The 14559-nt window shown below is 40.5% G+C and overlaps 1 protein-coding gene across 9 annotated transcripts in view; it reads left to right on the top strand.

Moving 5' to 3' along the window:
* The first annotated feature begins 202 nt into the window (after positions 1-202).
* CTNND1 (catenin delta 1) overlaps positions 203-14559 on the top strand; it is a 47298-nt gene continuing 32941 nt past the window's right edge. For 5 of the 9 annotated variants that reach the window (XM_055301078.1, XM_055301073.1, XM_055301072.1 and 2 more), the window contains exon 1: positions 203-458. The gene's annotated coding sequence lies outside the window, so the exon portion shown is untranslated. The remainder of the gene's footprint in view (positions 459-14559) is intronic. The other 4 variants (XM_055301077.1, XM_055301076.1, XM_055301075.1 and 1 more) reach the window with 1 other exon arrangement.

The following is a 14559-nucleotide window of genomic DNA, read 5'->3' as shown; positions in this document are numbered from 1 at the left end:
TTTAAATATAAATATATATATAAAACTTCCCCCGGTCTCTTTCTCTCCTCCTCTCTCCTTTTTTATTTTTTTTAATTTCCTATAATAAAGTTTCCTATTGGATAAAATCAGCTCCCTGATTTATGCCTGGTTCCTATTGGAAGTTCTCAGGGGCTGACATCACTTAGGAAAGCGAGGGGGTAGGGCTGCTAGATCAGTTTGTCACCACCCAGGCTCCCTAGCCTTTGGCTGGGTGCAACTTCCATTTTAGGTGTTGGATCTGAGAGAAAAAAAAAAAGAGAGAGAGAGAGAGAGACTGAGAGAGAGGGAGAGAGAGAGAAAGAAGAGCAGGAAAGATCCTGAAAGGAGGAAGAGGTGGCGAAAAATCAAGTACCTTGCTGGATTTGTCTTTCTCAGCACATTGACGAAGCCTTGGGTTTCTTTCTTAAAGGACTGATTTTTAGAAGTCCACATTTGAGGTGTGTGCCTTTTTAAAAAAAATGTGGTACAGACGGGTAAAGGAGGAGAAGCCAAGTCGAATTTTTGCCTTACGGTAACCAGAGGGAAGTTAAAAACGAGAAAATCTGCTCTGCTGACGGGTGACTTTTAAGCAATTATTTTTTCTTTCTACTTACTTTGGGGAATTTGGGTATTTTATTATCTTAAAAAGTATTCAAGACCCAGAAACAAACTTCTAGGTCTCTCTAACATAGGGAGATAAATAGATTCAAAGGGGTGAGAGCAAATTTACATTTACATGTAAATTTACATTTTGGTGTGTTCTCTGATTTTATATTTTTTCTGGTGTTAAGCTAACAAACTTCTATTTTCAGAGCCCAAACAAAAAGTTCGTTTTTGTGGCATGTTGCGTGTGGGTTGGGAAAGGAATTTGTCCGGGTCAGAAGATGGTTATACAGATGGCTCTTCATATGCTTCAAAACTTTTTTTTACCCCCCCCCCCCGTTATCATTAGATTTGTGGAAGTGGAAAGTTGCAGTAAGCTGTGCAGCTTTAAATGGTGTGTCCCCCCCCCCCCCCAGAGTTTGAACAGCCCAGATCAGTTTCAGCCGTGCTGTTCCTGGGTGGATCCCTTTTACTTTTCCAGGTGCGGTGGGTGGGAGCCTCCTTCTGCTAGACGTAGCCTCCCTGCTTCGCTTTATAAAAGAAAACGAATGGATCCATGTTAACCAAACAGCTATTCCTTCCTTCCTAAGACTACCTATGACGGCAGAGATTTGTGGAAGTGTTGTAGGTTTAGTTTGCAAGTACCATAACGTTTGGTTTCTGTGCTTCAAGGGATAAGGAAATTCTAAACATGCTTTTTCAGTTCACCTGAATAAAGTGGCAGCGCACCTGGAAATATTTTCAGTTTTGTGCCCTCTGAAAGGGCCGTGGATTAAATCAGGTGAGGCTAAGAGAAAATACTCAAAGCAAACTTTAGTGTTTAGAATGTATTTGAGAAAGCATAACAGGAATTCTTATTTTTAAACCAACTGAAAATTGTTTTTTGGAGGTGAGTTTTTTTGTTTGGCTAATTTGCCGTGAAATCAGAAATCTGTAAGAGCTGAAGGCCCATGCCTGCTTTCACATATTTAATCTTAAGATTTGTTCTGATTTTGTTTTTGCAAATACATTCTTGCAAAAGTACTGTTTGTAGATAATTATATAGCCAACTCATCAGTATCTGAAAACTGAGTGTTCCCTTCTTTCTCTCTTTGAAAAATGTGCTGAAATTTGGTCTGAAAATTATAGCTGGAATAGATATTGCCCTGATTGTAACAAGATGGGCCTTAATAGATAAGCTGCTCTTTAGCTTGAAACTGGTATGTATCTTTAATAATCCTCTGGTTTTATGTGCCGCCGCCCCCCCCCCCCCCCTGCTTTTAGACCACAACACTTCCTTGAATTTCTTTTCCAGGAGAGTATTTCTTGAAAGATGATTTCATCCTTGTGAGGTTGTGGCTTCAGAGGAAACAACTTTGTTCCTTCTTTTAATATAATCTATGTGAGGGCTACAGTAAAATTTTGATGTCTGGATCTCATAATTATAGCAAGTGCAGTTAAAAAGAAAAGACACAATGTCTACAATCTGTCGGGTTGTAGCTCTCATTTAATATTTTCCAAATTTTCTTTCAAACATTTTCTCTGCCTTGACTCCATCCTAGGCGAGGTTTCTTGGTGGATCTTTGAAGGGTTGGTCATGTTGCTGCCAGAGTGTCGGTTTCCTACTCAACCTTTAGGGGGAGGGATGAGGGAATCCGAAGAAGGAGTACAAAGGCAGTTTGAAAATAGGTTCTGGATGACTGAGTGGTGGTGATTTGGGTCCAGCCTTAAATACTGGGCTTTGTGTAGCTGCAGTGAGCATCCTAGTAACTAGCGTCCAGGACTATTTCCACGACTGAGGCTTTGTTTTGACTGGTGTGTACTATAGAGCCTTTTGGTTGATAAGATGGAAGATCTGTCTTTTACCTCACCTCTACTAGTTCTTTCAGGAAATATAAGGGGTGCAAATAAGTAAATCTTTTTTGTTTTGTTTTGCTCCTCATTTTGGTTTTGGGGTAAACAACGACAAGTATGAGTTGTACAGATTTTTCTTTTTTTGTTTGACTCCTATATTCTGTTGGTTTCTTTGTTATATGACTAAGGTACCGTCTGTGTATTCCAGGTGGGTGTCTCTTTTGGGTGGTTAGAGTTCTAGTGCCTTTCTTAGGGTTCCAAATTATGGAGAGTCACAAGGACTAGGTATGTTCTCTCAGTATAAAAATTGAGACTATTGGAGACTTTTTTTTTTAAAAAAAAAAAACCTCCGAGTAATTGCAATTCAGCCTTAGGTTTATGAGGTAGTTGCTCTCTAGGGATGGGTGAGACAGGATGGATGCAAATAAATTAAACATAGATCACTATTCATTTGGAATAACAAAATGATTAGCTCTGTATAATTTATTGCTTTCTATTTTAGTACGTGATGGTCCCCTGTTACTTCCAGCCCTCTCTCCCCACCACCCCCTTGTTGTTTTTTTACTGCATGCTAAGCATTTTGCATAAACTATTTACTTAATTTCCCACAACTGTTTTTTTGTTTTTTTTTTTAAAGGAATGTGAGCCTCAGAGAAGCTGAGGTTTGCTGAAAATTTCACTGCCTGTAAGTGGCCAAGGCCAGGATTAAATCCTCGTCTGACTAACTACAAAGTCCATGGACTTAACCACTAATATACTACCGTTCTCCAGAGAGAACAGAAACAAGAACTAGAACTAAAATGAGTGCTTGCTAGAGGCAGGAGTGTTTAATTTTGCAGAGGGCCAGTACCCACTTAGATTTCCAACCCCCTGCATGTTGGGATAATATATGTAAGAAATCCATTTTCCATAAATCCCATAGGGAGCTGAATATGTTAGAATGGATATTATCTGTCTTTAAAACAGGGATCTTCCCGTATGCTCGTCGCTGCTGTCCTGATATCTTAAGCTTACCGGAAATGCCTCCAACTTTGATTATCAGTGAAATTTCTTCTTCAGGCGATTGTCAGGCATGTGGTTTGGAATGATCTTGCCAACTTGCAGGGAGAGGCTTGTAACAGTAGCCCAAATAATATTTATTGCACTGTGTTAAAATTGTCTACTTATTTTTGTCTCTATTTCTAGACTGAGCTGTTTGAGTGTAGATGCTATGTTAACTTCTGTGTCCTCTTAGCACTTATCAGTGTCTGGTATATACCTAGGTGTCTGTAAGCCTTGGTTAAATAAGGCACTTGATGGGAATCACTGAGGGACTTTTGTGGGGAAGGCTGAAAGGAAGTTGAGATAGGAAGCAATACAAACTAGATTAATGAAATCACAGTATGATTTAGAAACTTCTGTAGACTGAAGTTTCGACCTTTCTCTCATTTTTAAGTAAGGTTTCTGGAAATAATTGAAGGTTTAAAATTTTACTTAAAAAAATTCTATTTTCTGGGCAAACTGTCCAAAGAACAGTATAAAAGGTAAGGGTCCTAATATTTCATAATCTAGGCAACTGTTAACTTCAACCACTCAAACCTTAAGTATAGCCGTTGTCTAGGGGAGAGGCCCTGCTTACCTAGAATTTACTAAGGCAGCAGCTGCGAAGTATTGCTGTCAGACATGTTGGAAATGAATGATTTTTATACTAGTAAATAAAAACATAAAAAACTTGAGATGGTAGTTTTGAGCATCAGTATTCCAAAGAAATATGTTTGGATATCATTGCTTTTTTTGTTGTTGTTGTTGTTTTTTTAATCGGTGCTTCTGGCTTGAAACTTCAGGAGATTTTGTTCACCAAGTGTGTTGGGAAGTTTATGAATTTAAGAACCCAAATTAATTTTCTTTCTTTCCTTTCTTTAAAGATTTATTTATTTATGAGAGACACAGAGAGAGAGGCAGAGACATAGGCAGAGGGAGAAGCAGGCTCCTCACAGGGAGCCCAATGCAGGACTTGATCCTGGATTGAGGGAGCCCGATGTGGGACTCGATCCCAGGATCACGCCCTGAGCCAAAGGCAGGCGCTAAACCACTGAACCACCCAGGCGTCCCCAAATTAATTTTCGTGGTAATTTAGAACCATAGTAACCAGGAACTTGCCTAACGGAGTGATGTGTAGGTTATCAGTATGTGATTTCGTGTTCTCTTCCATTCCACAAGGATTCAGATGCCACGAAAAGCTGAAATAGGGATCGCTCTGCCTAAGTGCAGCTGTCTGCAAGGTTTCGAGTGGAGAGCATTGATACAGCCTGGCAGAGACCTAGCGAGGAGGGAAGAACTGATATTATGGTTAGCACTAATAAGGGGAAAACAAGGGTATGGATAGATTTGTATTTGGTTATATTGTATAATGTATTTTTGGGAGGAAATGCGCCCCCTTTTCTATTTGGAATTACGTGTTATTTGTTATTAAATATTGAGCATTGACAATGGAGCCCACATTTAGTGTTGTGGCTCAGGGACAGTGTTCCCCCCCACTTTTAGGTCCATTTCCTCTCCAGTGAGTCCTGCAGTCTGACTGAAGTTTTGTGGGCAATTCAGATCAGGCATTTAGTGGGAACATTATAAGGATTGTTTTCTTAAAGCCTTCTTTGCTGGCCAACAGCTAATTTGGTCATTACTTTTATAAAAGATATCCCATTATATAATCAAAGAAATTTCAAATTTTTAATTTTGAGAAAAACTTCAAACCTAGAGGAGATTTCCAAGAATAGCACAAGAACTCCTGTGTATCCTTTAGTCACCCAGATATCCGTAGTTAACCTTTTGCTGCAAATGTGCTATTATTCTGATTTTTATTAATATGCTGACTGAAAAGAGAATTTCCAGTCTAAGAGTTCCACAGATATGGAGAGGCAGGGTAGCATAGTGGTTAAGAGCTTGGATCCCTGGGTTAGTCTACTCAGGTTCAACTCTTGCTCTGCCACCTACTAGCATATAACATTGGGCAAACTGACCACTCTATGCCTTGGTTTCTATTGGTAAAATGAGGGCAGTATTTATCCATCTCATAGAACTGTTGTGATGCTTAAGTGATTTAATATATGTAAAAATTACAGAATGGTGCTTATGATAATGCCTTGTAAATTTTTGCTGTTAGGATGGATGCTTTAAATGAGTTCAAATATCATTTGTTTTTTAGACTAAATGCCCTTTTAAGTTCTTTAAAACCTTATATTCTGTGATACAGATGTTTATATTAGGGAATAAATGGGCTTCCTGAATGAGTAATCTAACTTTTTTTTTAAGTTTTTTTATTTTTATTTTTAAAAATGTATTTATTTGAGAGAGAGAGAGTGTGTGGCAGGGAGGCGCAGAGGGAGAGGGTGTCTTAAAAAGACTTCTCATTGAGCAGGAAGCCCGGTGTGGGGCTCCATCTCAGGACCCTCAGATCACAACCTGAGCTGAAACCAAGAGTTGGATGCTTAACTGGCAGCACCCACCTAGGCGCCCCTAAGATTTTATTTCATTTTATATTTTTTAAAGATTTTATTTATTCATGGGAGAGAGAGAGAGAGGCAGAGACCTAGGCAGAGGGAGAAGCAGGCTCCCCTGAGGGAGCCTGATATGGGACTCCATCCCTGAACTCCAGAATCAGGCCTTGAGCGGAAAGCAGAGCTCAACCGCTAAGCCATCCAGGTGTCCCTAAGATTTTATTTTTAAGTAATCTTTATATCCAAAGTGGGGCTTGAACTGAAAGCCCCGAGATCTTGCATGCTCTACCAACTGAGGCAACCAGATGCCCCAAGCTAACTGTTTTTTTAATGGGGGAAAAAAGTGTCTAAGCATAGGCAAGTTTGGGGAGTTATTTGGGCAGAGCTGTCCAAAATATAGGAATGTATAACTTTTTTTTTTAATTTTTAAAGATTTTAGTTTATTTGACAGAGTGCGTGTGTACAAGTAGGGGCAGTGGCAAATGGAGAGGGAGAAGCAGGCTCTCTGCTGAGCAGGGGACAGCTTTGGGACCTGGGTCCTAGGACCGCAGGATCATGACCTGAACTGAAGGCGGATGCTTAACCAACTGAGTCACCCAGGCGCCCTGATGGATAACTTTTAATAAAGTACAGTGAGGCATCAGTGGGGGAAGAGAAACAGGTGGCAAAACTTGAATATCTTACAGTAATTTCTTCAGAGACTTGGAGGAGACTTTAGAGAAAAAGCCACCGAAAAGGTTTCTCCCATGTTTTCTATCTACAAGAGACAGAGCTGTAGCATCCAAGGGTAAACTTTATTTAATTTTGCAGAGAATGGACTGGGAAAGCTTTGTTTGGCTTTATTATTTTTGACTTTGGACCAGATTCTTTACCTTGAAGTGTTGTCCAACCAGGATTTTGTAGGATAATATTCAGCTATGAATGGTTGTACAGGAAACTACATAGAAATGAAGGCAGGCTTTTACTATCCCTTTTCTTGAAATAAACTTCCCTCTTTTATGTTCAGGAAACACCATTCTCTATTTTCAACCCAATGGACATTTGTAAAACTGGGGCGTGTAGAAATTTTGCTTCCTATGAGAAGTGTGCTTCTAAGAAAGAGATTTGCTCTTGTATGTGGAAAAGGCAAACTGTGGCCTGGGGAAATGTATATGTGTTAGATGCAGCCTTGCCTGGAAACTTCAAGGTTTCTGTTAGCTGAAGGTTTTCCTTCTCGTCATACCGACCCATGAAACTGGTGTTCTGAATAGTATTTAAACTAATTTCTGTTTGGCACTCCGTAGCCTTCCAACACAACTCCCCACCCAGCTCTTTACATTTTTTTTTTTTTTAAACCCGCATTCCTGTCTACTGCTGTTTCTACATTTTCTCCTTTTTGTTTGCTTTCCTGATTTATGGTGTCCCCTGTCTTTTCTTTTGAGATTGGTGGTCTTCATGGGCATTGCTTTGCCTTGCTAACACTTCATAAGAAAGAAGTTTCTGGTTCTTATCATAGAATAAATTGTACTTATGTGCTAAAGGTACAAGTATTAGGATACTGCTTGTGCTTTATTTCAGTTAGATCCAGATTAAGATAAATTGTGATTCAAGAAGATCTCTTCTAGTAATTCAGATTATTTTTTATCTTTGATTTTCAGATTTCATGCACATATACCAATCAGTTACTCATTTTGGTTCACTGGTCAGTAGGGCAAAAGAAATGTACTTTTCCAAGAGTAAATTACCAGTTTTGTGTGTATGCTTCCTGCATTGTTCTGTATTGGAATGTAGTAGCACATTGAGAGATTGCTTTGTGGCATGAAAAGATTTTTGTTTTAGGGAGCTTATATTTTAAGAAACCAAAATATATTCTGATGGTTGAGGACATAAGACATTGTAATAGAAACTAGGTCAACTTTTCAATACTTTAATCAAAGCACCCACAGTTTCCATTTCTTTGCAAGTGAAGTGAATCTCATTGAAACAAAGTGGCTGGTGTATATTCAGCACACCTTTAAAATAGAGTAGTCTGTTTTAAAGGAGAAATTGGTGCCAATCTGATTTGTTTCCACTGTGTTTCTGTGTTGGAATGGAGGAAGTTTTGTAACCTCTCTGCTGTTCTGTCCATTGACTACTTTGTAAACCAGGGCAGAGTTAGCCATTTGAATGTGTACCCTGCTGAAGGTCAGGCTACAGGAGACCCCAGGAGATGGGTCTAAGATCACAATTAGGAAAAAAGTATAGAAAGTTACATTAAATGGAAATGAAAGATATCATTAAGTACATTTCTATAATTATCATCACAGATCTTTCAGAAAGAGGGCTCCCAGCAGTAAGTTAAGAATCTTTCTACTCTTTCCTATTTTTATTTCTAAAAATTGCCACCTTAGGCTATTTTAAGAAAATATGACAGCATTCTTTCTTTGCCCCATTCTGTTATCTTACTACCTTACGTGAGCTCTTAATATATATGTAAAAATATCTGTTTTGCAACCATCCATAAGGTTCAGAAGACATATATAACCTAACATATTAATTGAAAGTGAAGTGTCAGGGTGCTTGCCTGGCTCAGTGGGTGGAGCATGCGACTCGATCTTGGGGTTGTAGGTTTGAGCCCTATGTTGGGTGTGGAGATTACTTAAAAATAAAAAATCTTGAAAAAAAGATTAAAGGGTGATGTTTTTTGGATGTGTATGTCACTCTCTTGGTATAGAACTTTATAGCTAGAAACTTTTTTCGCAGGGGAGGGGCAGGATTTCTTTACTCCAAATATTTAGTTGTAACAATAGAAGAGTATCTTTTAAGTCTTCTAACAAGATGTAATGAATAAACCTTTGTGTGCAAAAAAAAAAGTATAGAAAGAAAAATGAACAAAGTTGACTTATTTTTATAAGATTTAACTTTGTTTTCATTGGAAAAATGAAACATCTTCATTCATTTAAAAGAAATTTGAGGGCAGCCCTGGTGGTGCAGTGGTTTAGCACCGTCTGCAGCCCAGGGCGTGATCCTGGAGACCCTGGAGAGGGTCACGTCAGGCTCTCTGTATGATGCCTGCTTCTCCCTCTGCCTGTGTCTCTGCCTCTCTCTCTGTCTCTATGAATTAAAAAAAAAAATCTTAAAATAGATTTGAGAGCCTGCTGTATGCCACTCACTGCAATATAACAGTATACCACCAGGTAGACCTCACAGGGTTTATATTTTAGTTGGAAGAGATGGAGAATAAATAAGTAAATGCATAGTACACCAGAGTTTGTGATACTACTGAGAAAAAAGCAGAACACTTAGAGTGGTGAATAAGAAGTACAGGGGTAGGAATGAAGTTCTTAAATATAGAGAGTAGTTGGGGACAGCCTCTCTGTTACCAGTGAGCAAGAGAGATGGGGGGAGACACAGACATAGACCTACTCAGAGAGGTTCAATGGATATGTGTTGGGGAGAAGAGGGGATAATTTAACATGGGACCTCATCATGTACAGGCAAAACAGTGTCATTTCCTCACTTCAGACCCCAGAGACAACGGCTGTTAATGATTTTTTGTGTGTTCTCTGTAAAGAGCTGAGGCAGTACCTGATCCAGTCTCCATCTTTGTCCCATTGCAGGAGTTGTGTGTGAGTATAGTCAGCTCATAATTTGCAGAGTAGTGGATTCTGCATAGGTTGATGACCCTTGTCTTGGAGAGTATAATAGTAGGGTAACTAAGAATAAGCTTGTATGTGTTTGGGAAGTGAGATAAAAAAAATTTCTTCCCTAGAGAAATATAGTTCTCTACCTTCTTACCTATATAGTCGATGTTCTATGAATAGAAGAAGTGACAGCCTAGATCTGGTACAGTTTCCTTTTGAGTACATTTGTTGCTTTGGTTTATCAAATATGCCTATCCCACTTATCTGTTGCTTTCCCTTTTGCTCATTTGACCAAGAAGCTCCTGCTTCCCCAAAGCCCTAATCATTGGTGTTTAATGGCTTCAGGGACCACGTTATAGGTCACCATAACGGATTTCTGCACTATTTCTTGCACTATTTTCCCTTTCCATATGTATGTTTAAGCACTGAGGGTTATTAAAGAATATACTGAGCCACTTGGCCTGGTTGACTTTGGTGGGGTTGAGGAATAACCACCAACTATTTAGTGATTGATATTCTATGGTAACTACATATGGGAAAGTAAAAGGGTAGTCGATTTCCAGAGTATTTGTGTCTTGAATCACCCATTCTTAACTTTCCCTCTCAAGATAATCTGGTTTAACTAGTCCTGTCCTTCAGTGAAAGAATCTGTTCTCCCTTTCTCTCTGTTTGGAGTTTAGCTCTGCAACTTGACCTTGTTACCCTCTGTCCTTCTCCTTAATTATACTATCTAGCTGTCATCCTGTTACTTAATATCATCCTTGGGAGATGACCTCAATCAGGAAACATTTATTTCCTTACCATCCTCTTCTCCTTTGGTCAACTGTGTCATCTTGCATAGGAAATACTCTAGGCGATCACAGATTCCCCTAATTTTGAAGTTGCTTTAAATAACTGGTTGATGTGTATTACTTCAACATTCACAGATGTTTGCAGTTGCCTTTTTTTTTTTTTTTAAGATTTATTTATTTGAGAAAGAGAGTGAGCCAGCATGCTCATGAACACACGAATGGGGAAGGGCAGAGGGAGAGAGAAAGAATCTCAAGCAGACTCCCCACTGAGAGCAGAGCCCCATACAGGGCTGGAGCCCACAACTCAGAGATCATGACCTGAACTGAAACCAAGAGTCAGGTGCTTAACTGGCTGAGCCACCCAGGCACGCCATGTTTGTAGTCGTCTTGAAAGTATGTTTTTCAGTGGCATTCTTCTTTTCAAAATCTTCAGTGAGACATGCTTCTTGTGGAAATATTTCTCTTTATGGTTCTTTTAAAAACATTTTGCAGGATCCCTGGGTGGCACAGCGGTTTGGCGCCTGCCTTTGGCCTGGGGCGCGATCCCGGGTCTCCAGGATCGAATCCCACATCAGGCTCCCGGTGCATGGAGCCTGCTTCTCCCTCTGCCTGTGTCTCTGCCTCTCTCTTTCTTTCTGTGACTATCATAAATAAATAAACAAAAATTAAAAAAAAAATAAAAACATTTTGCTACTTACTCACTCTTACTCAAACCAGAAGTTAAAGTCACTTTTGCTTGAATAAGTGTCAGTGGTAACCCTTGAATCAGTATTGTCAACTGGGTTAGAATTATCTACGGTAGTGAATGTTAGATTTGGATTTTGGACTTCTTCTGGGATGAGATATGGAATGAGTCTTTAAAAATGTTAGCATAGTTCTTTGTTTTTTTGGAGGACAGTTGAACTAAGTTGTTTTAAAAATAATCAGGGTTGTCCAGTCTGCAATGTAAATAGGAATATTCTCCAATGTAGCAGCTCAGGATTCCAAAAAAAATGAGATAATTCTTTTAGGTTCTGAGTCTAGAATATAGAATTTAGGACTGTGTCATTCCGGCCACCCATATATATATAAATCTGTGCTTTCCAAGAGCCTCTAATCCAGCCTGGAATAATGATCTGAGCTGTCTGATGAACAGTAATAGGCCCAACATAGTATTTGATAACCAGTGTCCTTCCTGCTAGAGGAGTGTGCTGGTCAGATAACCACTGTACTAGGGATAGGCTAGTACAGTGGTTCCCAACACTGAGAGCTTTTAAAAGCATGAATTCCCAGACATTCTGTTTAGAAATTGAGGTATGGGGGATGAGGAGGTAGCTTTGGGAGATTGTATTTTTTATTGTATTTTTAATTCTTTTATAAAATTTAATTATTTAAGTAATCTCTGTACCCAATGTGAAGCTTGAACTCATGACCCCAAGATCAAGAGTCACTCGCTCCCCAGACAGCCAGCCAGGCGCCCCAAGAGATTGTATTTCTTTAAAAAACTTTCCAGGTGATTCTGATCACTCAGATCTGAGGACGATGAAACCTGAACATTTGAGTTAAGCCACATATCTCTGTGATTCCTCATGTGGGTGGTTATTTAAATTAGTATTAAAAGTAGAAAAGAGGGCAGCCCGGGTGGCTCAGCGGTTTAGCGCCACCTACAGCCCAGGGCCTGATCCTGGAGACCCGGGATCGAGTCCCAGGTCGGGCTCCCTGCATGGAGATTGCCTCTCTCTCTCTCTCTCTCTCTCTCTCTCTCTCTGTCTCCCATGAATAAATAAAATCTTAAAAAAAAAAAAGTAGAAGAGGGACGCTTGGGTGGCACAGTGGTTGAGCATCTGCTTTCAGCTCAGGGCGTGATCCTGGGGTCCTAGGATTGAGTCCCCCATCGGGCTCCCGCAGAGAGCCTGCTCCTGCTTGTGTCTGCCTCTCTGTCTTTTAAATTGTAAATAAAATTTTTTTAAAAATCTAAAAAAAAAAAAATAGAGAAGAATAGTTCATAGTAGTAGATGTGGTGGGAATTTGAAGTTGTCTACCTCTGTAGCCTGTATCATGTAGGAATTACAGATGTCACTGCCTGATTTGGAGGGTATGCCCAGCACTTAGTATGGTATGGAGGACTTCGTCTTATGAGGGAGGGAAACTCAGACCATATCTCCACTTCCCCTCTCCATTTTGAAATTGTGGCACAGATTTGGGAGAGGATGTTCTCATTGAAACTCAGCTGGACAATTTGTTTAAAACTCGACAGGAAGGGCCAATGTTACTTCCTGTCTGAAAAGGAAGTGCTGGCTTCCTTCCCTTCCTCCTTGGCTAGCTCTGACCAACTTCTAATATGGGTGGGGGAGGGGCTGATCTTGTTAATACTTTTCACTAGCTACTCGTCATGCGTTGGGAATCAGGTTACCATCATTGTTCAAGTGTGGAAACATCTACGTTCCCTTCTTTCCTCTTTTGAAACCTGGAGACGGTGCTCTGTGGGCTCTTGTCTCCTTGCCCTTGTGTGAGAGCCCTGTGCTGGGTTTGGCTGTTGCAGTCCAGGATGCCTCTCAGTCTCCCAGCCATTACTTTACATTGAACCTTATACTTCCCCTGTATTCCCTGACATTTGAAAATAGATCAAGGAGCTGTAGGGAAGAAACAGAAATCCATTTGACGCTGAGGGGGTAGGTTGTGGAAAAGAGAACATAATTGGGCAGAAGGGAGTGGGTGACAAAGGTTTCTTATTTTTAAATTGAGCCAAGAAAACATTCCTTCTAAGTGGGGCCAGTTGGCACTCTTCCTGCTATTTTAGTCCTGGCTTCTCCTTCCTACTGCCCAGTCAATTGTATTAAGTGTTTGATGTGAGTTTAACTGTGGTCTCTGGGGCTGGGGGGAGGGAGAGTGGTGGAAACAGCTGGTGCCTTCATCAAGCTATCTCAATTACGCTTCTTTTTAGAGTGTTTGGGGGTTGGGGGGTGGAGGAATTGGATGTATGTTAGCAGAGCCCCAGCAACTCCCATGTAGTGGGATTGGATTCTCAGGCACTCTTAATACCATGTGGGATGGTGGCTAGTTGGAATGTAGCTAAGCTTTCCTCTGTCACATTCTTTTCTCTGCCTCCCTCCCCCTCGCCCCCCAATTCTTTCAGCTTTGGGCTTGATTTGGAAAGAGGGGTATGTGGGAAGTTAGATAGCAAAACAGATTCATACTCTTCCAACCATTGAGTATTCAGCTTAAGTCTTGTGCCCCTCCATTGAGTTTCTTCTTACCCATTCATTACTCCTTCGGTTGGGTTTTCTAAATATGTCCACAAACAGCCAGAGATACAATTAGAACCAGGATCTTTGGTGAAGTCATGCTGAATTGTAATCCGTTGGCTATACTGGTCTCCTTCCCTCCCTCACACCCTGGGGTGACTGTATTTCTGAGTCAGCACTGCTTTTCTGTCTCACCTGCTCAGTTTGAGGCAGAGAACCTGCCAAGCATCCTTTTGGAGCAACAGCATTGATATGGGTGTGGCCAGTTCTCTGGGGTGAGTTTTTTACAGCCCTTTGTTTTTGTTTGTTTTAAAGTGTTTCCAAAAACTCCCCTACTAGATTTTTGGTCTCCTTTTCTATAACTACCTCACATGATACTACTTAATTGTCTGATTTATTTGGCCTCGGCTATGGTGAGAGAGAATCGGATAAGAATAGTAACAATTGGGGACACCTGGGTGGCTCAGTTGGTTAAGTGTTCAACTTTCAGGTCATGATCTCACCCTGTGTCAGGCTCTGCACTCAGGGTGGAGCCTGCCTGAGATTCTTTCCTCCCTTTGCCCCTCCCAACTCATGCTCGTTTGCACTTGTGTACTCACATGCTCTCTCTCTCACTCACTCACTCAAATAAAATCTTAAAAAGAATACTAACAATTGGAACTACTTTTTCAGTTATATTTTTGTAAAGATTTAGTTTATTTATTAGAGAGCAGAGGGAGAGGATCTATAGCAGACTCATGTTGGGCATAGAGCCTGACGTGGGGCTCCACCCCACCACCCTGAAATCATGACCTGAGTTGAAATCAAGAGTCAGACTCTTTTTTTTATTTTTTAATTTTTTTTATTTATTTTTTTAATTTTATTTATGATAGTCACAGAGAGAGAGAGAGAGGCACAGACACAGGCAGAGGGAGAAGCAGGCTCCATGCACCGGGAGCCCGACGTGGGATTCGATCCCGGGTCTCCAGGATCGCGCCCTGGGCCAAAGGCAGGCGCCAAACCGCTGCGCCACCCAGGGATCCCAAGAGTCAGA

This window comes from Nyctereutes procyonoides, unplaced genomic scaffold, assembly GCF_905146905.1.
Source record: "Nyctereutes procyonoides isolate TBG_1078 unplaced genomic scaffold, NYPRO_anot_genome, whole genome shotgun sequence".
Classification (NCBI taxonomy): domain Eukaryota; kingdom Metazoa; phylum Chordata; class Mammalia; order Carnivora; family Canidae; genus Nyctereutes; species Nyctereutes procyonoides.
The sequence above is the reverse complement of the archived record's forward strand: the minus strand, read 5'-3'. Positions and strand labels throughout refer to the sequence as shown.